Source organism: Panthera pardus, unplaced genomic scaffold (genome assembly GCF_024362965.1).
Source record: "Panthera pardus isolate Hobbes unplaced genomic scaffold, ASM2436296v1 HiC_scaffold_8, whole genome shotgun sequence".
Taxonomy (NCBI): domain Eukaryota; kingdom Metazoa; phylum Chordata; class Mammalia; order Carnivora; family Felidae; genus Panthera; species Panthera pardus.
The window spans coordinates 42,957,821-42,981,578 of record NW_026527013.1 but is presented as its reverse complement, the minus strand read 5'-3'; the positions used below and the strand labels follow the sequence as shown (position 1 = coordinate 42,981,578).

At 37.0% G+C, this 23,758-nt stretch overlaps 1 protein-coding gene and 1 non-coding gene across 13 annotated transcripts in view; one reads left to right on the top strand and one right to left on the bottom strand.

The window, feature by feature from the left end:
* CHL1 (cell adhesion molecule L1 like) overlaps window positions 1–23,758 on the bottom strand; it is a 198,530-nt gene that overhangs the window by 99,539 nt on the left and 75,233 nt on the right. The window lies entirely within an intron of this gene.
* Window positions 12,471–12,574, top strand: LOC128775765 (U6 spliceosomal RNA). Its single transcript, XR_008420742.1, has one exon. It is a non-coding gene; the product is annotated as a U6 spliceosomal RNA (small nuclear RNA).

Sequence of the window (23,758 nt, the reverse complement as noted above, 5' to 3'; positions counted from 1 at the left end):
AAGCATGAGTCAGAAATAGCCAATGACCATGGTTCTAAACTCATGGAGAAGTAAATGAAAAAAGAAAAAAAAGAAAGGAAAAAAAATGTTCACAAATGAACGAGGACTTCAACTACCTCAATTTCAACCTCAGTCTGGACATCTGAACTTCATCTTTCCCCTTTATCATCTAACTAGGACAAAAGACCCGGCAGGCAAAGCATCCCGTGATGGGAACTCAAACTACCTCCTCAAGCAATAATGACCCTGCATGATGGACCCCAAGACAATGATCAACAGGACCTTTACCACCCAACTACAATACCCACCAACTTTTCTCTAACATTTTCCTTATATAAACCTAGAAGTACTTTCAGCACTTTGGAGGCAGTCTTTGAGACATTAATTCACAGTCTTCCTGGTGTTGGCCTTATTAAAATAATCCCTTTATTGTTACACTGCCATTCATCTCTCTACTTTGGATTTTGTCAGTGACAAGTGGCCAAACCTGGTCTGGTGGGAAACCCCCTTGAGCCAGGTGCTCTTGTCCCCTTGGGCCCTGGCCAAAGGAAGAAAGCAGAGATGGGTATGAGAGAGGTAAAATCATCTGAGTCCTAGTACCAGGACTCTAAGGCCAGGTCCACCCGTATTTTCACATAGTTTTCAAATATGAAGTAATGAGTTCTATATTTAGTATTAAGTAGCTTAAGTTTTTGTCACTTGTAACATCTATAAAAGATTTTTAAAATCTATATATTTGAGTAGGGATCTTAACTCAGTAATAGGCCAGTAATAATTTTCAATTTGGACAAAAACCAAGTAAGTATTTACTAATTAAGTAATTAAATGAATAATGGGATGTTAAAATAGAAAATTCATCTGAGGCACCAAGAAACTCAAGAAATACATTCCAAACAATATGCTACATAAATTTCAGCACTCTTCAAAAAGGGACCTAAACTCCTACCACATCAAAGATTAAACAAAAAAGATGAAAAGTTGAATGGAAATGAGAGGAGTATTTCCTTGGGGGGGGTTATGCTGTGATTCTGATTCCCACCCTCCCCCAGGAAGGAGATGTGCTATGGCTATATCTTCTAAACTCAAACCAAATGATGATTTTATACATCCACTTACAATCAGTTCTTAAAACATAAGCCTGCAATCAGTAGAACAGAGCATACTTCTTCACTAGGTAAGTGGCTCGAAATTTGCTAAGTAGCAAATAGTTAATAGTAAAGGAAGTAAAAAAGAAAAGCCAAAGTCATTGCTGTGCTTTATCAGTCTTTTTCATTTGCTTAGCAAATTAAGCTTCATTGACATAATAATATTTTCAATACAAACTGCATACCCAAAGGCAGATAATTTATTTTTCATTGTTTTAGAATAGGGCTAACATTTCCCTTTACATTTTTATTTGGGGACCCTGCTAGAAGTCTGAATCTGGGATGACTCAGAACAGGAAAAAAGAGTTACTTTTGAAGAGGAGTAGAATATGCCAGCTAAAATATGCTTCTGTGGCATGAGGATTATTTTAGGCTTATTATCTTTCAGAAACAGCTGGCACAGGAGAAACTCAGAGTTACCCTTTTGTAAGAGGCATTTACATTTACGAGAGAATTCACCATTTGTCAGAGTGTCTTCCTGGCTGTACCACGAAGAGGAGGGATCACTAAATCTCTCGAAGCTCATATCTGTAAGGCAACAACCTGAATTTACATAACATCCTGATCTTTGTTTACTATGCTTTTCCCAGTAACCTTCCATGACAGGCCTTCCCTTTCCTCCGACATCTTTGGTTTAGCTGAAGAAGGTATTTAAGGTGATGGCTTGGACCATTTTGGAGAATTACTCCGTTTTCCTGAGTATCTCCCATGTATATCAGAGGTATACCTGTTATTAAACTTATGTTTGTTTTTTCTCTTGTTATTAGCACCACGCTCTAACCAACTGAACTAACCAGCCAGCTGACTGTTTTTTCTCCTGTTAATCTGTCTTTTATTAGGAGGACTCTCAGTCAAGAAACTAGAAGAGTAGAAGAACAATTATTTTTCCACCCCCACACTTTCAAACAATAAAACAATGGATAATTCTGCATCCGTGGTCTCTTTCTTATTATAACTTCAAACTACTTTGGAAAAGTTTTTTGTTTTTTGTTTTTTGTTTTTTTCCCATGGTGGTGGTGTAGTAGTACTTTTGTTTAAGTCTTATACATCTAAGTCCCATTCAGTGCTTTTGCCCATTAGTCAAAGGGCAAGTAATGTTTAAGCAGCTGCTCCTTCTGTGCTTTTGGAGCATTGGAAACTCTCACAAATTAAATGCTGTTTGCTCCTTGACTTCTTCCCTAACCTTTTTGGCATGGTAATTGTTTATGTAAGGAGAGTAATTCTACATGAACCGTTAGCTCCTTATTATTCTAATAGACACTCCCCCAAATACATAAAGTCCAGCTTTGTCTCTACGCTCTGTTAGATGTGGGATAGTGATTGGAAGGCAAATTGTGTTTATAAAGAGAAATGAATTGGTGGAATCTTATTTATGGCAAACCTAACAGAAGGAAAGAAAGAAAGAAAGAAAGAAAAGAAAGAAAAAAGGAGGAAAAGAAAGGAAGGGAGAGAAGAAGGAAGGAAGGAGAAAAAAGCCCAAGTTCCATCTGTCAATAAATTATCATTGTAGTAAGTATCATTACAATAATAAGTAATCTAAAATATCTTACAATAGCACTACAGTGTCTGGCACATAGCAAGCATTCTATATATGTTTATTAAATCAATAAAATGGAATAAATTAATGACTTGTAACTTTATGCCAATCAGGCAGTCTGAATGCTGAATTCCAGTTAACTTCATTTCTGAAGGTCAAAATACATTCCATCTTGGGATGTGGTGAATCCAACTTATTAATTACGTGGACTATATTAGTGTTCGCTGTGGTGTACTTTTGCTAATACAATAATTTCATGATCAGAAGAAGAAGTATACATGCACCCCCATGTTCACTGCAGCAGTATTTACAATAGCCAAGACATAGAAATAACCCAAGTGTATACCGATGGATGAATGGATAAAGAAATTATGATACACACACACACAGAGGAATACTATTCAGCCATAAAACAAATGAAAATGTGCCATTTTCAACAACAAATTGTCTTTTGTATGTGGTCATTGTTTTTTAAATATCACTTAAATGTAACCCTAGTTTGTTTTTTCTAAGCACATTCAACCAAATAATATGACGTGAGTAATATGAGTTCTGATTATTTTTCTAGTTGTCAGTAGACTCAAAATCAGCCCTCATGATTCTAACCTTTATTGTTAAAAATCTTCGATAGACTTCCCCATAATAGCATCAGGAAGCACAACGTAAGACACACAAATGTGTTCACGACATCTTCAAGTCACAGTGGCTCAGATTCATTCTTTGGAATCTTTGATGGGAGCACAGAGGTGAAAGATGCAGGAGATTCAACAGTATCTCAACAAATATTGGAACATATCCTGCTTGACCTTTGATTTCTGAATAAATATTCCATATTTATTGTTTTGTGGTTTTTTTTTTTTTTGGTTTGTTTCACATTTGCTTATTTTTTTCAGAATGGGGAAAGATCGAGCTGGTTGAGAATCCAATATATTTCTTTCCCACCTAAGCACGTTTCTTTTAAAGTTTCTACTTCAGCATTTCTCAGCTTTAATAACTACATAGTAGTTCATTACTTAAATGAAATACAATGTTTATTTTACAAACTAACATAAAGCACTGTGCTGTATCTATATATTTACATGCAACCATAATTAATAAACATTATTTGGTCTTACCATAAGCCTATCAATCAGGTTGATAATAATCATTAAAAAACATTGGTACTTCATTTAGGTAAGAACATCAAGGTCTCCCCTTAACAAGATTTACCTCCTGGGGCATCGTGAATCAAACTTACTAATTATGTTGGCTCTATTAATTTCCACTGTGGTGCTGCAGACAGTGTTTCTAATATAAAAATTTTATATTTAGAAAATAATTATTTTAAAAGGATGTTCTAAATGACTATAAAAGCTGACTCTTGACTTCCATACGTAAAATAGCAAATTAAATAAATACATGATAGAGGCAAACAAAAGTCTGTGTGATTAAATATGTGCACTTATCACAGATAGCCCTATCAGGGCCTAAAAGATTAGGTTCCCATTCAAGCAATAGCTGCCCTCTTGGGGTAACAATACACCCTTTTATGGTCCTGACTTAAAGCATTTTTTTTAATGTTTATTTTTGACAGAGAGAGAGAAAGTACAAGGGAGGGAGGGGCAGAGAGAGAGGGAGACAGAATACCCAAAGCAGGCTCCTTGCTGAGAGCAGAGAGTTCCCCACAGGGCTCAAGCTCATGAACTGTGAGACCATGACCTGAACCAAAGTCAGATACTGAACCAACTGAGCAACCCAGGCACCCCTGACTTAAAGCATTTTTAATGAAAATGATGTCTACCACTTAGATATGTTTACAGTACTTAAAATACAGAGCCAGCATTTCTGGAATGTGAATTTGTAAGAAACACCTTTATCATTTGCAGAGCTTATACACAGCAGTAAATCCAATAAAGAATGAGATACTGATAACAGATAGTTTTAACATAATGAGAAGTGCAAGGTGAATCACTGTCAGCTCTTCTGTCTCCTGTTTAACACTGATATCAAAATACGCACTTGGAATCAAGGCATAAGTATAAATCCTGCCTCAGAAGGAGTATTTCCAAACATGCAAAGGTTATATTCATAAGCTGAGCTGCAAAAGACAATTTTCCTGCTGTGAGGCTCGACAGGACCAGCACAGTCAGCAGGATGTTAAAAATCCTTCTGCAGACATATGTTAGCAAAGCTACTGGATGGGTCCAAGGCTCATTATGTTTGCTGACAATCATTCTGAAAAAGCACAGACCAAACACTTCTAAGGCAGCCAGTGCAAATATGGATCTTTTTCATATTTCAAAATTTTTCATATTTCATATTTCATATTTCAAAAAGTCAGTATTTCAAAAAGGAAGAAAAAGGTGTCCTTTAAAAATCTCTTATTTGAAGAGTAATTATATACTATTAACTGAAGATGCCAATGTTCAGAATTTGTTTACTACTTGATCACTTCTATGAACCAAACTTTTTATACAGTAAATTTATACCAATGGGCCTAAAACAGCTGTTACCAGAAAACCAAGTATATGGCCAGGCTGGTAGGGCTGGCTCTGTACTCCTAGACACTTTAATTCCCTCTAAAGAACAAAGGAGAAATAAAACCAAAATCAACATGAGGAAAACTGTATAGTTCATTTATTCAATTTGCTCTGCAAGTGAAAATAAAAATGAGATGTAGGTAAAAAATATCTATAAAAATAAGGAAATAGAATTAGGCTGATGTGTCTGATGCTATTATAAGATTACATTTTATATTTCCAGGAGATAAAAAGATTCAAAAGTCATTCTTCTTTAGCAACTGAAAAATCAACAGTTTCCTTTGTTAACAAATCTATCCTCCTGCCCTTGCCTTAAGGGACCTACTAAATAAATGACTTATATTTTAAATGTGTAGTGGGGCACCTGGGTGGTTCAGTAGGTTAAGCGTCCAAGTTTGGTTCAGGTCATGATCTCATGGTCCGTGAGTTTGAGCCCCGAATCAGGTTCTGTGCTGACAGCTCAGAGCCTGGAGCCTGCTTCAGATTCTGTGTCTCCCTTTATGCCCCTCCCCTGCGCGCTCTCTCTCTCTCTCTCTCTCTCTCTCTCTCAAAAATAAAGATTCAAAGAAAAAATGAATGTGTATTAAATAGGTAATCTTCCTTTCACAAAAGGTCTTATATTAATGTATTAATCTATGTAATATCATTTATAAATTAATACAAATAAGAATTACTCTTATTAAAAATAATTTACAATGATCATCATAGCTAACATTTTTGCATGTGGTTACAGGTGTACTCACCTTAATGACATTTAATGTTTACAGCAATTCCACAAAATTCCTCTTACAAATGAAGGAAGGGGTTCATACAACCTTGAAAAGATTTAACTGAATGCCTACTGTATTCCAGGTATAGGGCCAGGGGTTGAAAGTGGTAAGTGAGCAAGCCATGGCTTCTTCCCAAATTATGTTAGTCAGGAATGACTGGTTAGAATTTGACACTCAAATAATCAAATAAGAAATCAAGAGAAGAAAGCAAACACTAAGCCATGATCTTTAATTGGCTCATTAAGTGACTGAGAACAACTAGTTCTCTTTTCTAACCTAAAATGCTTATACAGCTGGTCTTCATTATTTGCAGACACCATATTTATAAATTTACCTAGTAGCTAAATTTAACCTATCGCCCTCAAATCAGTACTCACAGCACTTTTAAGGTCAGATACAAACTATGCACGGGGCACAGAAAAATTTAAGTTGCCTAACACACCTGTTTCAGCCGAAGTTGAACAAGGCGATTCTCTACCTTCTTTTTTTAATTCCCATACTGCACATGAGAGTCCTATTCATGATCTATTTAGTTTTTCTCATTTTTAGGCTTTTTATTGGTGATTTTGCTATTTAAAATGGCTTGCTGTTTAAAAGCATTGTGAAAGCACTGCCTGGTGTTCCTAAGTGCAAGAAGGCTATGATATGATATGTCTTGGGGGGGAAACATTTGTATTACATTTCATTCAGGAATGAGTTACAGTGCTGTTGGCCCTGAGTCCAATATTAATGAATAAACAATATACATTAAATAAATGATTACATAAAAACATACTTAAAACAGAGTTATGCATTGATCAGTTGACTGAAATGCTGTGACCAGAAGCTAATAGAAACCTAAGCCTGTATTTCCCCAGGATCCGGGGTTCAGCATTTACTTAGTATTTGTGATAACTTTATAGAACACAACTACCATGAATAATGAGAATCAGCTATATATGTTTTTGTTTTTTTAGTTAGGTTTTATTACATTTCTCCTATTTGAGTTAGTTTCAGAATAAAGCCTCTTAATCCATAAAAGAAGATGAAGCAAAGAAAAAAAATTCAAAGATTAAATAACAGTATCCATAGTACATTTACAGAATTAAATAGCATACCAAGTTCTCAAGTCTTCAGGGAAAAAAAGAAACTTCACAGCAAGTGCGTTTTTAATCTCCAAAGTATTATATCTATATTTGTTCCATAACTCCCTTTTAAATGAAGAATAGTGTTTTCTTAAAGACCAAGAAATTAAAGCAAAATAAATGATGCCTCCCTATTCCATCTATCTTTTTTTTCTTTTTGCCTGAATCCTAGGATTCTAATTCACACATTTTCCCCTAAATCACACTTCACCATGTCATTTGATGTTATGGAAGAGGTATTGATTAAAGGTTTTCAAAAGGACGGAATATAGCAAACAACTATTAAATACTCCTCAGTTTCACAATCAAGCTCATCTCAAGCTTTGTTGAATAATAAGCTTCTTTCTCTATATAAAGATGATGTTCTAGATCCTGTTGATTTAAAAAAACTTTTAATGTTCATCCCTGTGGACAAAGCCTGACATAAAGAGAATACAAAGATAAAACACACCACACATGCCATTTGTCAGGGAAACGCTGAGAGCCTTGACCAGTAGAGGTGCAGGGTCAGCAGGGAACCACTCACATCCTCCTAAATGACCTCCTCCAGTGACAATCAGCAATTTTCAAACAGCAGCCCAGGGGTCAGAGTAAAATCTGCAGAAATGGAACTGGGCCAAAATATATATATACTCAGAGGAACAGTAAGTCTGTACCCTTGACCTCATTAGCAGCAAATTGTAACCAATTGCTAATTACCTTATGGCTATATCACAAACTGTATATATGTGTATGTAAATTTTGTATGTAAATTCTACACGTTTTGAACCTAAAATTTGCAAGAATCTAACACAATGATTGGACTTAGAGGAGATACTAGATAAACTGTCACCCTCTAATGGAAAAATAAGGTTAAATCTTGAAGTAGTAACCAAGTTTCTGATGGAAAATATACGACACTGTATTAAATGTACTGACTTGGGCACCTTAATTTAGTTTGTTTTCTCCTGTATACTGAGGAGGAGGAGATAATTTGGTCAGAATCCAAGTTAAAAAAAGTGAGCTAATGGACACCAATAAAGAATGTTATTAAATCCCATTAGTTCCATGTGCTGTAAACATAATCTAAATGGTTGATTATAGCAAATCAAAGACAGGCACTTATAATCTCCATAGATGAAGTTTTAGGACTGATTCTAGGATCACAAATAGATGGCTCGCTCATCTTCTCCAAAGCACATTTCCATTACTTCAACACATGTGTTTAGTACCTTGCACAAGTACATACAAGAGAAAATGAAAGACAATTCAAGATGTAAATGTGCCAGTTGAGAATTATGGTTTGAAGAAAAAGATAAGATCATCAACATCTATTACTACACAGTGAGTGTCCATATGTGCCTGGCATAGAGCTAGCATCCAGGGAGAGGGATGAACAAGTCAGACTTTGGCACTGACATAAGAGAATTTACATTTCAATGATAGGAAAGAAAAAAGACCAACCAACCAACAAACAAACAAACAAAAAAGAAGTCTTTGTGGTAAGTACCAAGCAGGAGACAAACTGGGTGCTGTAATCCAGCATCGGGCATGCGTGGCTATCTCAGGGGACTTGGGAAAGTCCTTAGAGTCCTTTCCTTAGATGGAAATATCCAACCTAAAACCAGACTTATAAAACAGGGGGTGATGAACTCTATGAATGATCTTCAGTGTGAATTTTGTTGTTTATTCTAATTATGCTCCGTTATGAAAGTAAGAGAAAAAAACTGCCAGAAAGAAACATAACAGGGAAAACTGAAAGGTACCAACACGGGACCCGAAATGCTGCTCCTGCTCACTGCAAACGTTCTCCTTTCCTACCTCAAGCACCAGTGCAATGTTGCAATTTGTTCATAATTAGTGACTACAGGAGCAAGGCAAAATGGGGAGTTTTCAAGCCACTTCTGGAGGAAATAAACATTGCTAATAATAAGGCTATATTTATCAAGCAATGGCTTTGTTACATGTGGGTTACATAGAATATTGCAGTTCATGGTCACAACAACCATAGAAGACCCGGGTTACCATCCACATTTTACAGCTGAGTAAACAAAAGTAGAGGCAAAATAACTTGTCCGAAATTACCTGTGGGGGCGTCAGGCTTGCACTCCAGAGCACGGCTGGACCTTTGAGACTGATTTTCAACTACTACGTGTCAAAGGAAAATTAAGGAAAGAATTGAAATGATCATCTTCTCTGGCTCCCTGTAATTATCTGACTGTACTGAATTTTGTACTCAATTATTTAAGTGCAGCATAGAAATACACTTTGGCTTCTCTGGTAACACTACTTTTTAAAGGCCAGTGATATTTGTAGAGAAAATGGTGGGGGGGACACCTGAGTGGCTCAGTCTGCTAAGCGTCCAACATCGGCTCAGGTCATCATTTCACAGTTTGTGAGTCTGAGCCCCACATCAGGGCATCAGGCTCTCTCCAGGCAGCACAGAGCCTGCTTTGGATCCTCTGTCTCCTTCTCTCTCTATCCCTACCCAGCTCATGCTCTTCTCTTTCTCTCTCAAAAATAAACAAACATTAAAAAAAAAAAAAAAATAGCGGGACCTCTTCAAAGTTCACTGAAATGCCCAAGTCACTTAATGGCAATAATTTGTTTATCAAATGACAACTGTCTTTTTTGTAATTCATCTCTTACCTTTTTATAGAATTCTGCCTTTCTTCAAAATGTGTGACTTGCAGGTGCCATTTTGACTTGCTCCGGCATCTAGCATAAAAGGTGAAGACCTCATAATGGAACCTTTATTCGAATTAATATTTCAGTGATGCTTGCAAAACAGCCTGTTACTTCCAGTAGGCAAATTTGCCTTCAATTTTTCTAAATGTTTATTTATTTTGAGGGAGAGAGGGGGAGAAAGAGACACAGTGGGGCAGAGAGAGAGAGAGAGAGAGAGAGAGTGAATCCCAAGCAGGCTCTGTGCTATGAGCGTGGAGCACGACTCAGGACTTGATCTCAGGAGCCATGAGATCATGACCTGAGCCGAAATCAAGAGTTGGAGGCTCAACTGACTGACCCACCCAGGCACCCCAGTCAATGTGCCTTTAAAATGCAAGTATAGGGGCGCCTGGGTGGCTCAGTCGGTTAAGTGTCGGACTTCAGCTCAGGTCATGATCTCGCGGTCCGTGAGTTCGAGCCCCGCGTCTGGCTCTGGGCTGATGGCTCAGAGCCTGGAGCCTGCTTCTGATTCTGTGTCTCCCTCTCTCTGCCCCTCCCCCGTTCATGCTCTGTCTCTCTCTGTCTCAAAAATGAATAAACGTTAAAAAAAATAAAATAAATAAAATAAAATAAAATAAAATGCAAGTATATGCCAAATGGTTTACTTAGGATTTCTGTTTAAACCGAAAACATTCATGAGCATAAATTAAACTGTGATTGATAAAAAAAATCAGTCTTTCTTCTGCAATATTTTACATTTAATTTCATTATCCACGTTCAATGAAATTATAAATCAATCTACATACTCAGAAGTTTATAGGGTTTTTTTTCCCTGTTACCACAACTGCATATAACTATCCATAATCCAAATGAGTTTATCCACTGTTATGCCCACCTTAAAATGGGTATCTTAATCCAGTTCAAATTTATAGACAAATCAGAAAGGTCTGAGTAATGTCTTTGGGCCTACCAAAGTTAGAGAGACAAGCCATCCTTAAGACAAACATTATTTCTCTTCCTTTTTTAAAACACATCAGGTGAGTATTTTCCTTTGAGCAGCTTTCTCTGGTTATTGCCATCTCTTCGGTGATATGCAACGTTAGGAAGGTAGAAATAAATATGTTGGGTTCCTGTAATAATTCTTAGTTCTTGACACATGGGATATTTAAATCACTGCAAATCTCATGTTTGGTTTTGTAATGGTCCACTTTTTATGCTGTCATCATAGCAGTAAATTGGATTACATTGGTAGGACTACATACTCGTTATAAAATCAGCCAGACTTTGCAATTCGTTTGGCAGAGTCCTAATGATTTCCACACAAACACTTCAGTGTGGTTCACATCTACAGGTAGATAAGTACATCAATATGTCAGAAAATGCTCATCTATTCACACCAACAAATTTTGTGTGCCTTAAGCAATAAGTCAACACTAATTCATTCATATCTTTGTTTTGACGTCCTCTTACTACTCAGAGCTCACATTAAAATTTTTTTTAACGTTTATTTATTTTTGAGACAGAGAGAGACAGAGCTTGAATGGGGGGGGGGTCAGAGAGAGAGAGAGGGAGACACGGAATCTGAAACAGGCTCCAGGCTCTGAGCTGTCAGCACAGAGCCCGATGCAGGGCTTGAACCCACGGACTGGGAGATCATGACCTGAGCCGAAGTTGGATGCTTAACCAACTGAGCCACCCAGGCGCCCCTCAGAGCTCACATTAAATGCCACCTCAGAGTGCTTGTTTCGGCAGCACATATACTAAATGCCACCTCACAGCCCTTGTTAGTTCACTAATCTGATGTAATCCCCATCATTCCCTCACAACTTCGTGCCTGATGAACAAAATGCTTGTCAGTGATATCTTTTGTTTACTATTTGTTCTTTTCTTCCCCCTCTGGCTCTTCCAAAGTTGGTAAGCCCCATAAGGACAGGGACTGATATTTCCCTAATGTATCCCCACTACCTAGCAAAGTACCAGGAACATAATATGTATCCAATACACTTGATCTTAACCCAAAGGTTAAGATAATAGGTACACAATAAATGTTTAAATCCCACTTAACTAAACACTGCTGATTAGCTCTCATTTAAGTGTCCTATGAAATAAATATAATAATATTTCCTTTAAATGAAAGGAATGTATCTCCTTCCCATAAAGGAAAACCACCAGGTCAAGTGAGAGATGTATTAATTATGTGAAAGGAATGGTACTGTAGTACGTGAGGAAGTAGAAAACTAAAATCCAAAGAAAGAGTTTGAGTAGAGGTTGTTACAAAACAATCAGATGTCCAGACAGTGGGACTTACACTTAGATCACTGGACAGAAAATAAAAATCTTTTGTTTCCTTGGGAAGTGCTGCATTCTACATATCATATTCCATGAAATAGGTGAGAAGTAGCAAAGGGAGGATTTATATTAAGAGAAGGACAAGGGTGCCTGGGTGGCTCAGTTGGCTGAGGATCCACCTCTCGATTTTGGCCCAGGCCATGATCCCAGGTCGTGGGACAGAGCTTCACAGTGAGCGTGGAGACTGCTTAAGATCCTCAGTGTCTCTCTCTTTCTCTTCCCCGCTGCCCCTCTCTCCCACTCACGTGCACTCTTTAAAATGCAAGAATATAAAACTTAATTTAAGTTAATGTACAAAATTTTAAAAAGTAGAGAAGGACAGAGGTGGCTTCCTTCGTGTTTTCCTCATTTCTCCTGTAGTATGGAGGGATCCAAAGTCCTTGCTTTACCAGCACACAGCCTAACAACTGGAATGATACAGAGAAGATTACCATGGCCCTTGTATGAGGACAACATACAAATTCATACAGTCTTCCATATTTTTCAGCGGGATGACTTACTCAAAGTGCTAATGGTCAGCCAAGAATTCTATATTCAGGAAAACTACCTTTTAAAAATTAAGGAGAAATTCATACATTTCCAGCTAAGCAAAATCTAAGAGAATGTGTTGCCTAGCGTACCTGCCCTATAAGAAACATCAAAGTAAATCCTTCAAGCTGACATGAGAGGATGCTAGATATGAACCCGAAATCTACATACACACAAAATAGAGAACACTAGTAAACAAAATATAAAAAAAAAACATTATATGTGTTTTTTGTAACTCTCTTCTATATGATTAAAAGACAATGGCAAGGGACACCTGACTGGCTCAGTTGGTAGAAAATGCAACTCTCAATCTCAGGGTCATAAATTCAAGCCCCACATTTGGCACGGAGCCGACTTAAAAACTGTAGAAAAAATTTTAAAAAAGGTAAACATTATATAAAGATATAATTTGTATAACAATAAAAGCACAAACGACAGAGAAGATACCAGGGATATATTGGAACAAAGCTTCTATATACCATTTAAGTAACTTAGGATTTCTATGAACTAGATTGGTTTAGGTAAGATGCCAACTGTAATCCTAGCAGAACCTCTAAGAAAATACTTTTTTAAATATAGAAAAAGAAACAAGAGATATAACATGATACACTAGAAAAATATTTATTTAAAATGAAAGAAGAAAGTAAAAGAGGAATAGAAAAACAAAAATATAAGCATATACGAAAAATAGCAAAATAATAGATGACAATTGTATTACATCAATAATTATATTAAATATAAAAGGATTTACGGGGCACCTGGGTGGCTCGGTGGGTTAAGCGTTTTAACTTAACTAGCTTTGCTAAACTAGCTAGCATTTAAATTAACTAGCTTTGCTATATTGTAATAGCTCAAATAAAGGTATTATATTTTTTAAAAATGAATATATAGTGGTGCCTGGGTGGCTCAGTTAAGCATCCAACTTCAGCTCAGGTCATGATCTCACGGTCTGTGGGTTCAAGCCCCGCGTGGGGCTCTGTGCTGACAGCACAGAGCCTGGAGCCTGTTTCAGATTCTGTGTCTCCCTCTCTCTCTGACCCTCCCCTGTTCATGCTCTGCCTCTCTCTGTTTCAAAAATAAATAAACATTACAAAAAATTAAAAAATACATATATAAAAGATTTAATATTCTAATTAAAAAGAGAGATTGCCAGAATAGTTTAAATGAAATGACCCAACTCTGTGTTGTCTGTAAGTGAAAAATTTCAGATTCAAAGATGTTTATAGGATGAAAGTAAAAGGATGGAAAAAAACATATAAATACTTGGAAAAAGTAACCAAATCTAATCTACCATTAGATAGAGGTACCATTTTGTACCCTCAAAATACACAAGACAAAAACTGACAAAATTGAAGGGAGAGATAGGCAATTCAATAGTAATGGTTAACGACCAATACCTCATTTTCAGTAATGGATAGAACAACTAAGCAGAAGATCAACAAGGAAATGGAAGACTTGGAGAGATACAAAAATTTCTATGGACTTCTGTGGGAGAGTACAGGAATTGCTGAATATAAAAGCCACAGGGCCACTGTACCAAGATGAAATAGACCTTTATTAGTAAGAATTCTCCACAGAAACACCAGGGTGTGTGTGTATCTGTATCTACCTGTATATAAATACACAAACACATGCACTTAACGTCCAGTGATATAAAAGTTAATCTTATCTAAAAACTACCTTCACAGAAACATGTACAATAATGTTTGACAAAATATCTGTGCACAATGGCCCAGATAAGCTGACACATAATATTAACCATCACAGGACTCTACTGATGAGTTGGATAGATGATGTGGTCAAGACGGAGAGAGGCATAAGCAGCATGATCAAGGCCTGAGATGGACAACAAGAAAGGGAGGATTTCAGGGCCCTGGTAGTCCAGGAGAACAAGCTTGATCACAATTTTACCAGCAACCTAATTTATAAGAGGTGGTGGCCTTAACTGGGTGACTTTGACATTAAATGCTAATGTCAAAGCACCGTACTGAAGTCAAGCAAGGAAATTTACAAGCTAGCACAGGACTGAACACTTATACAGGAGTCCCCTTTCTATGCACTCTTGATTCATCCCAAGCTCCTAGAAAATTTCCTAGGGTGCAGAGGTAGAAACAAAGAATAATTCTGTAATACTGCAAAATTACTATGGAGACTAAGGTACTTAAACTGGTTGCAGGGTTTCTCAACATGAACATTATTCAAACTTTAGAATGAATAAATTTTTATTGTGAGATACACCCTGTGCCTTAAAGGATTTTTAGAAGAATCATTGACCTCTATCCAGGAAAGGCCAGAGGCATCCGTTCCTCCAAATTGTGACAATCAAAAATACCTCTGTACATTGTCAGGTGCTGTCTGGGAGAGAGGCGCACAAAAGCAATCCAGCTGAGAACATCTGGGTTAGATTGTGACAGTGTTAATTGGAAAATTCTCTAGCCAGTAATTTTAGTGTGTGTGTGTGTGTGTGTGTGTGTGTGTGTGTGTGTATTAACAGGAGCACTTTGCTAATATTGCTCATAAAACTCATAAAACCAGGGAGGAAAGATTTCCAATCTAGTAGTCAGAAGAGCAGAGGAGAGTATTTATTAAACTAAACATCAACCACAAACATAAGTTCCAGGTCATCTCTTTACCCTTCAGTGACTCCTCATATAAAAAAGTGATTTTCTTTATTGTAGTCAAAGTGATGGTTTACAGTGGTAGCACCTCCTGACTCTTGGCCTTTCTGCACATTCTTAAATGCTGCCCTTTAGACAGATTCAGGTGTCTTTCTAAGATCTTTCTCACGTGTAGTGAAAATATCAGAAGCAATTATGAGTCAGCTTTGCCAAAATGTTTCAGCATTTTAATGCTATCTAAATTATTTTACAGGTCCTCAGTTTGCTCTTTTTAAAAAAAAATTAACATTTACTTATTTTTGAGAGAAAAAGAAAGAGCGTGAGGGAGAGAGGGACAGAGAGAGGGAGACACAGAATCTGAAGCAGGCTCCAGGTTCTGAGCTGTCAGCACAGAGCCCAACATGGAGCTCAAACTCAATGAACTGTGAGATCATGACCTGAGCTGAAGTCGGATGCTCAACCGACTAAGCCACCCAGGTACCCCTGTCAGTTTGCTCTTAATAATAAAATGATTTGCCACAAATTGTTGTTTTTATCTTTTTAAAGGAATGATTTTCAATTTTCTTTACATACTTTTTGGAAAATAGTTTAGATACCAGCCATGTCAAAAGTGAAAAGGTATTTATTTCAGTTACATGCAAAATCTCTCATTCTTTAGGTACAAAGTGCCATCACTGTTGTTAGCTTTAAAATAAATACCTTTAGTTTATCAGCAACATTTTTAAACATGTGTTTTATTTTTACATTTTACCTTTATCCTGACTTAGCAAAGATAGGCCTTAAGACCAATGCAGTATCAGTAAAGGCCTCTTTTTTTGTTTGTTTTCTTTTTGTCCAGTAGAAACCTGGAATAACCTGGTTATTCCAACATAACCATAATCAGCACTTAAAAAAACACTAGATAATGTGGGAAAAAATCTGTATTTTCATACAATGGTGTTATACTCAGTATGAAAAAAAAATGCTTGCCAAGTAAAGGCATTAACACATTTTCAAGGGACTTTTCAAGTGCATTTTATCCCCTTGGCTCAGCATTTCATTTTTACAGCATCTATTAATCACATCTAAGCAGGCTTTAAATCCCCAATCCCTACTTCAGATTATTTCACAATTGCTGTCCTCGTCTCTCTTTGTCTCTAGTACCATCTTCCCCAGATTCCATTGTTTTAGTTCAGCTCTTTGCTCTGCACTTTCAATCATCCCAAGTCCACCATCCTTTGAGAACAGCAGCCATCAATTTCTAAGGCCATACAACAAGGACTAATGTTTATACTTTCAAAGGGAATTCACTGAATAATAAAGACCATTTAAGAAACGCCAGGAAAAATTGATTACTCCAGAATACAGAGCAACCAGTACGGATTGGAGAAGAACAATGCCATTTAGTCCTGAGAATTGGTAGAGAGAAAAAAAGAAAAGAAATGACTAAATTCATCTTTGTTCTTACTGTATTTGGATATTAAGAATCTAAAAAGCATTTAACTTAATCAAGAAGAGGAAAAGACAACAGCTATACATTTTAAGAAGTTAAAAATTGGTAGAAGATAAAGTATATTATGGTAATGCACGGAACCAGATACTTTCTCCATAGAAAAATAATTCGATCAAAATAATTATACTGTTTCAGTGAGGTAGAAAGGCACAGATAAGCGGTCACCTATTTTCTTCTCTGTCCTTATCCTTAAAAGTAACTGATAAATTGCTAAGGACCTAAAGGCTAAACACCATTAATTTATTTTTCTCAGATATCTGTCATAACTCTAAATATTATTCTAGAGGTCCATTTTATGCACGTCTCCATAATAATATTAAGATCCGGGCATGAGAAATATACAAAGATATCAGAGGAATCTCAAGTTGCTTGAAACCATTTGAAAGCTAAGGGCAAACTCATATCTGAAATCCAAGCTCCCTGGATTTTTCTTCCATAACAAGATTCAAAATAATGTCATTTCTTGCTTTGTTCCAATCCCTGATGGAGTTCGAATACTGAAACACTACTCCTATCTGAGATTTTCAGACTACCATTCAGAACTTCACAAAAATATCACCTTTATTGAATAACTGTGTGTGTATCTCCACAAGGAAATGGTTCTATTCATTAGGTCCAGTATACCAAATCTACCATTATGCTTCTTGAAAGTGACAGTAAATGCTTTTCAAATACAATTTCTTCTTGTCCTTCTTATGGATATTATTTAAAAAGCAACAAATCAAAGAGGAAAACAGGTTAATTTTATGCCAATCACAAAACCTGGTGACAGGTGTCGCCATGTGTTGCGACAAGATCTCTTGGCCATGGGTCATTGCTTTGAAAGGAACTAACGAATGGCTTGCAGAACTGTGACACACTGAAAGGCCCCCTGGGATCTCATGCAAAGATCTCATGACAGGTATGAAATTAACTCGTGGCATCATGGTATTTTCCAAACATGACAGCTACCAGAATCGTCGCCACTTAGCGCAGTGGGGATTGAGGGAGGAGCTGCAATATATAGTAAATGATTTCAGTGGAATCTCCTAAGGGCTATACGAAAAACCATCCCATGAGAAAATGTCTAGAAAGTTAAAATTATAGAAGGTGGGGCTCAATTACGTAGCAGTTGAAACACAAAAATAATTCTGTTTTGGACAGCCTTACAATTTTAATTTGCTTCCTGGGCTGATTTCCACAGAGAAGATGAATAAAGTACCCATTATTATAATTTCGAACAGCTCTTTATTTATTCCTTGAATTAGAACAAGGGTTTCAGTCATGAGCTGAGGAAGTAGTGGAGTAACCACGCTTTTTGCAACACACATGTGCACGGATGCACATGCACACACACACACACACACACACACACACACACACACACACACACACACGATGGCTGTGCCATGCAAAACAAAACACTAACGCCGGGCACCTGGCTGGTTTGGTTGGTTAAGTGTCCAACTTCGGCTCAGGCCATGATCTCACAGTTTGTGAGTTCGAGCCCTACGTCAGGCTCTGTGCTGACAGCTCAGCGCCTGGAGCCTGCCTCAGATTCTGTGTCTCCTTCTCTCTCTGCTCCTCCCCCACTCATGCTCGCTCTCTCTCTCTCTCTCTCAAAAAAAATAAATAAATAAATAAACATTAAAAAAATTAAAACACTAATGCCCACACTGTAACTAAATCTTATAATTACATTACATGCAAAAATGTAAAATCCGGAAACAGTACCTATGAAACTCCTTGTTATAGAGAAGATAGATCTTGAAAGAGCAAAGCAAAATACTTGCATCACATAATAAATAAATATGTCAGAATCTTACTTTATTGACTTCTGAGTTACTTGTCTTTTCTGTATCAATTTCAAATGTCATGTTAAAGATAATATAGAAAATGAGCAAATAGGGAAAAGGAATAATAGGCAAATTTGGCATCGAGAAATAAAGTCACATAAGCAACGTATTTATTTTCTTTGAATTCCTAGTATAAAAACATGTAAGTTATGAGTGTCACTTGTTTGCATAATTTTCACAGTATAAGGTAAGAGAAAGTACAGTGATTACAGTTTAAAAACAAGCAATTGTTTGTCCTGAAAAGGACGAAAGTAACACGTAACCAGAAATGTGGTAGAGAACCAGAAATTACATGGGATTCAGTGCTATATTGTTTTGCCAAAAGGCAAATTAAGTGTATTAATGCTATGTATGTATACAGATATAGACCATTAACTCTGATTTCACAATCTGGGCACTAGCTGCTAACTCCTGGTTCTTTATTTTGTTTTTCAAAATAAATTTTCCCCAGAATTCCTTTATGTTCCTAGCATGTGGACATTATCATTTAATTCCAGGACTGTGAATACCTTAATTACCAAATAATACCTTTCAATTTCCAATCAGATGTTTAATCCATTCTTTAAGATCAATAAGTATTGAGCATATATAGTAAGTGATATCCCAAAATGAACATACATGTAATACACACTAGATAACAAATACTATGTGCCAAGCACTGTTCTAAGAACTTGACAAGTAATTCATTTAATCTTAATAATAACAATCTTATAAGGTAGCTACTATTATGATCTCCAACTTTCAGATGAGATAATATGGGTACAGAGAAGATCAGTCATTTTAACAAGTCTATAGCTAATAAGTGGGATATTCTGGAATTGGACCAGAGTCCATTATCTTAAACCTCCCTGTCGTGATTCCGGGGAAGTCCTTTCCAGATCAGTGTATAACAACCCTTCCAGTCATGAATTTCCCCCTGGGACTTCTGTGATTCTTGCTAATACCTCTTTTTTAAGCCTCATGGTCAAAGAAAATGGAGTCAGTGGATTCCATTACTTATAACTACACCACCAAATTTACAAAACTCAACTTTCTTCCAAGCAAGCTAAACTTTGCCCTTCCCCAACCCCAGCCCCCCAAAAAGTCTCTGAAAGAAGGCTGTAACACTTTTAATGTTTTGATGATTCCAGGATTCAGAACTCAAGATGTTTCTCACTCAACACATTTTCTTGAATATCTATTAAATATACACTTCATATATATTATATATGTTAAAAAGGGTGGTGAGTTAAACATACATAATCTTTACCTCCTCAACACTTTACATTAGTGGGGGAAATGTATTATAAAAGTAATCATGTCAAAGAATATGTAATTTTAAATAATTTTTTAAAAAATGGTATAAATTGGTGATATAGACTTGGGATTCCAGAGGAGTCTTCAGTCCCAACTCTGATTACTAGTTTTTAAAACATGATTTTTTTTTAAACTTTTAAGTTCTCAGTTTCTTTTTTTTAAGTTTATTTATTTTGACAGAGACAGAGATAGCATGAGTGGGGCAGGGGAAGAGAGAGAAAGAGAGACAGATAATCCCAAGCAGTCTTGGTGCTGTCAGTACAGAGTCCGATGCGGGGCTCGAACCCACAAAACTGTGAGATCATGCCTAAACTGAAACCAAGAGTCAGACACTTAACCGACTAAGCTACCCAGGCACCCCTAGATTCTAATTTTAAAAAAGAAATCTATTAGAAGGAAATAATAGTGTTTTAAGGATTAAAAGAGATAAAATAGCAAATGCTTAGAAAATTTCCTGGCATACAATATATATATTCAATTAATAGTATCTTTATAATTGCTCATAGTGTTTACATTTTACAAGAGCTTCCTTTTATGTAAGTTTATCTTTACATTAGTGTTCTTTTCAGACTAAGAACTATCCTTTTGAGTAATCTTTATGGCCTTTTTTTTCAATTACAGCAAATAAACATTCTTCATTATAGAATAGTAAGTTGATTAAATTTCCATTCAATATTCTTATGAATACAAAAAAAGTTAGACTATTGGGAAAAGGCAAAACCTGGTCCCTAAGTGTCAACTGTTCCATTTGTGACATCATACAAACTATCTGGTAACTCTCTGCAGCAAAGTACTAAATATTTCACTATAGTGGGCAACATTTTGTCATTCTACATAGCAACTGAGACAATTCTTATGTTTTTTTCATAGAGATAAGGCAAACTTGGACCCACTGCTGTCATCAATACACATCAATAGAAATAATACAGAAGTTAAAAGTACTCATACATAACTGGAAAACAAATATGATATTTGCTTCTGTCCTGAAAATCATGGGTTTATTTTTTCAACCTGAAAATGGAAATCTGACCAATGAATAGAAAGTTTAAATAACAAATCATTTTGATATAGCAAAATATATCCACAGGATGTTAGTATGATACCAGATAACGAAATCATGCAATGATTAAGAGCATGGCTCAGCCCTACCATTCAATGGCCATGTAAACCTGGGAAATCACTGATTCCCACACCATCTCCAATCTAAGGGGCATTAGTAAGCAAATAATTCCAACCCACAGGTTGTTGCAAGAATTAAACACCTAATATATGCTCAGTGCCATCCTAGACACCGAAGCCTAGACGAGAGTCCATGCTAACAGAATTTACTATCTAAATTACTTAGATAAAAAAGAATGATAAATGAAGACACTGCAAAGATCACAGTGGTTTATGTATGGAAAGCATAAAGGGTGCGTGGGTGGCTCAGTTGGTTAAGCATCTGACTTCCGCTCAGGTCATGATCTCACAGTTTGTGGCTTCAAGCCCCACATGGGGCTCGGTGTTGACAGCTCAGAGCCTGGACACTGCTTCAGATTCTGTGTCTCCCCCTCTCTCTGGCCCTCCCCTGCTCGTGTTCTGTCTCTCCTTCAAAAATAAATAAATATTTACAAAAATTTATATATGGAAATCATAAGAATTCAGGGCACCTAGGTGGCTCATGGGTTAAGCATCTGACTATTGATTTGGGCTCAGGTCATGATCTCACATTTTGTGGGACTGAGCCCTATGTCAGGCTCTGCACTGACGGTGTGGAGATTGCTTAGGATTCTCTCTCTCTCTCTCTCTCTCTGTCCCTCCCCCACTTATGCTTGTGCGCATGCTCTCTCTCTCTCAGAATAAATAAATAAACTTAAAAGAAGAGAATTCAATGTGGCATTCATAATATTTCTTGTACTAATTGGGTAAATCCCCATATAAATAAAAAATAAAGAGAAAATTATGCATTGATTAAGGCAGAATATATCCTGTACTTCACAATTTTCTTTTTTTTTTTTAATTTTTTTTTTACGTTTTATTTATTTTTGAGACAGAGAGACAGAGCATGAATGGGGGAGGGGCAGAGAGAGAGGGAGACACAGAATCGGAAGCAGGCTCCAGGCTCTGAGCCATCAGCCCAGAGCCCGATGCGGGGCTCGAACTCACGGACCGCGAGATCGTGACCTGAGCTGAAGTCGGCCGCTTAACCGACTGAGCCACCCAGGCGCCCCTGTACTTCACAATTTTCCAATTGCAGATACCTTAGATGCTCCTGAAAACTCAGAAGGATTTCAGAAGGAATCTCTGGGTACAGTTTGTAGTAGATAACAGTAGGCAGGAGTGACATCCATACTTGTTACCATCTCTCCACCTACCACCTCTAGTTTAAATTCAGGCAGGCAGGGATACCTGGGTGGCTCAGTTGGTTAGGCGTCAGACTCTTGTTTTCAGCTCAGGACGTGATCTCACAGTTTCATGAGTGCAAGCCCTGCATCAAGCTCTGCACTGGCAGCACAGAGCCTGCTTGGGATTCTCTCTCTTTCTCCCTCTCTCTTGTCCCTCTCCCATTCATACTGTCTCTGTCCCTCTCAAAATAAATAAATAAACTTAAAATATTTATATACAGGAAGGCAGATTACAATTTAACAACAAAAAACATCCATATTAATATGGATAAAAATTTTTAAAGAAGTTATTATGATAGAAAACAAATGACCTCAAACTCATGTATATGATAATTTCATAACATATGTAATTTTTTTTTCTATCCACAGAAGAAATGGGAGAGGGAATAGGCAGGGAAGAGTGTGAAATGCTGAATTTAGCTCCCAACCACTACTGATGACACTTAATGGCAAAACAATAAAGGTCTGGAGAACCCAGCTCCTGAATAACATTAAAGGAGATAACAGAGGCTAAGGGGAAAATAATTAAGTATGGGGATGATAATTATCTCTAAGGAATTAAAGAGCTTAAATACTTGTGGAAAAAAGACAGCTCAACTGAAATACATTGATTCAGGTTCCTGGACAAGAAACTCTCCCTTGGCCAGGGTGGTGCAAAGTAACTACTTTCAGAGGGTGCAATAATGTGGTCACAGGAGGGCAAACCTCTTTTTTGGCCATGGAAAATCCACTGATCAAATTCTAGCTATTTTACACCTAGCAAAAGAACAAAAATGAAAACAGAAAAAAAAAATAACAAAAAGCTATGAAGTCCTCACTGGCCCTAGAATATTTGTCAAGCTAATGCTTTCCTAGAATTTTTGCCTCTGCTGCTCCCTTCACTTGGGTGGCTCCTCCCCAGATATTCACAGAGCTACCCTTCATTCAAATCTCTGGTCCAATGTCACCACTTCAGACAGGCTTTCCTTGGCTATCCCGTGTAATAGTGGCCCATTACCTCACTTATACTTCATAGGAAGTTATCACCCCCTGATGCTTTTTTACTTCTTTATGGGCTTGGCTGTTTGTTATCTCCCCAGATTAGACTCTAACTCGTTTAAAGGCAGAACTCTCTTTTATTCATCTCTAAATCCCCAGCACCAAATGCCTGGCAATTATAAGAGTTCAATAAGTAATGGGTGGAAGAATGAATGAATGAAAATGAACGAATGACAGGATAGATCAAGTGGAGGGTAGCAGTCCAGCAGTCGGTCACCTTTGGGATGGTCTTTGGAACTTATACCACAGAATGTGCTGATTGCTGCTTTGAACGATTTCAATACGAACTCTTACCTGATCTTGTAATTTGTTTCTGGAATGTAAACAACTCCACAGTCTTTCTAGTGGAAAGACCTAAATTCTCTCCTGCCTTGGGCTACTTGCCACTGAAAGTGTTATGGCTAATGTGCTAACTTAGTGAATAAGCTACATGAGGGAAGAATCTATGTCCAATTGACCTTCCGTGTTTCCACATAA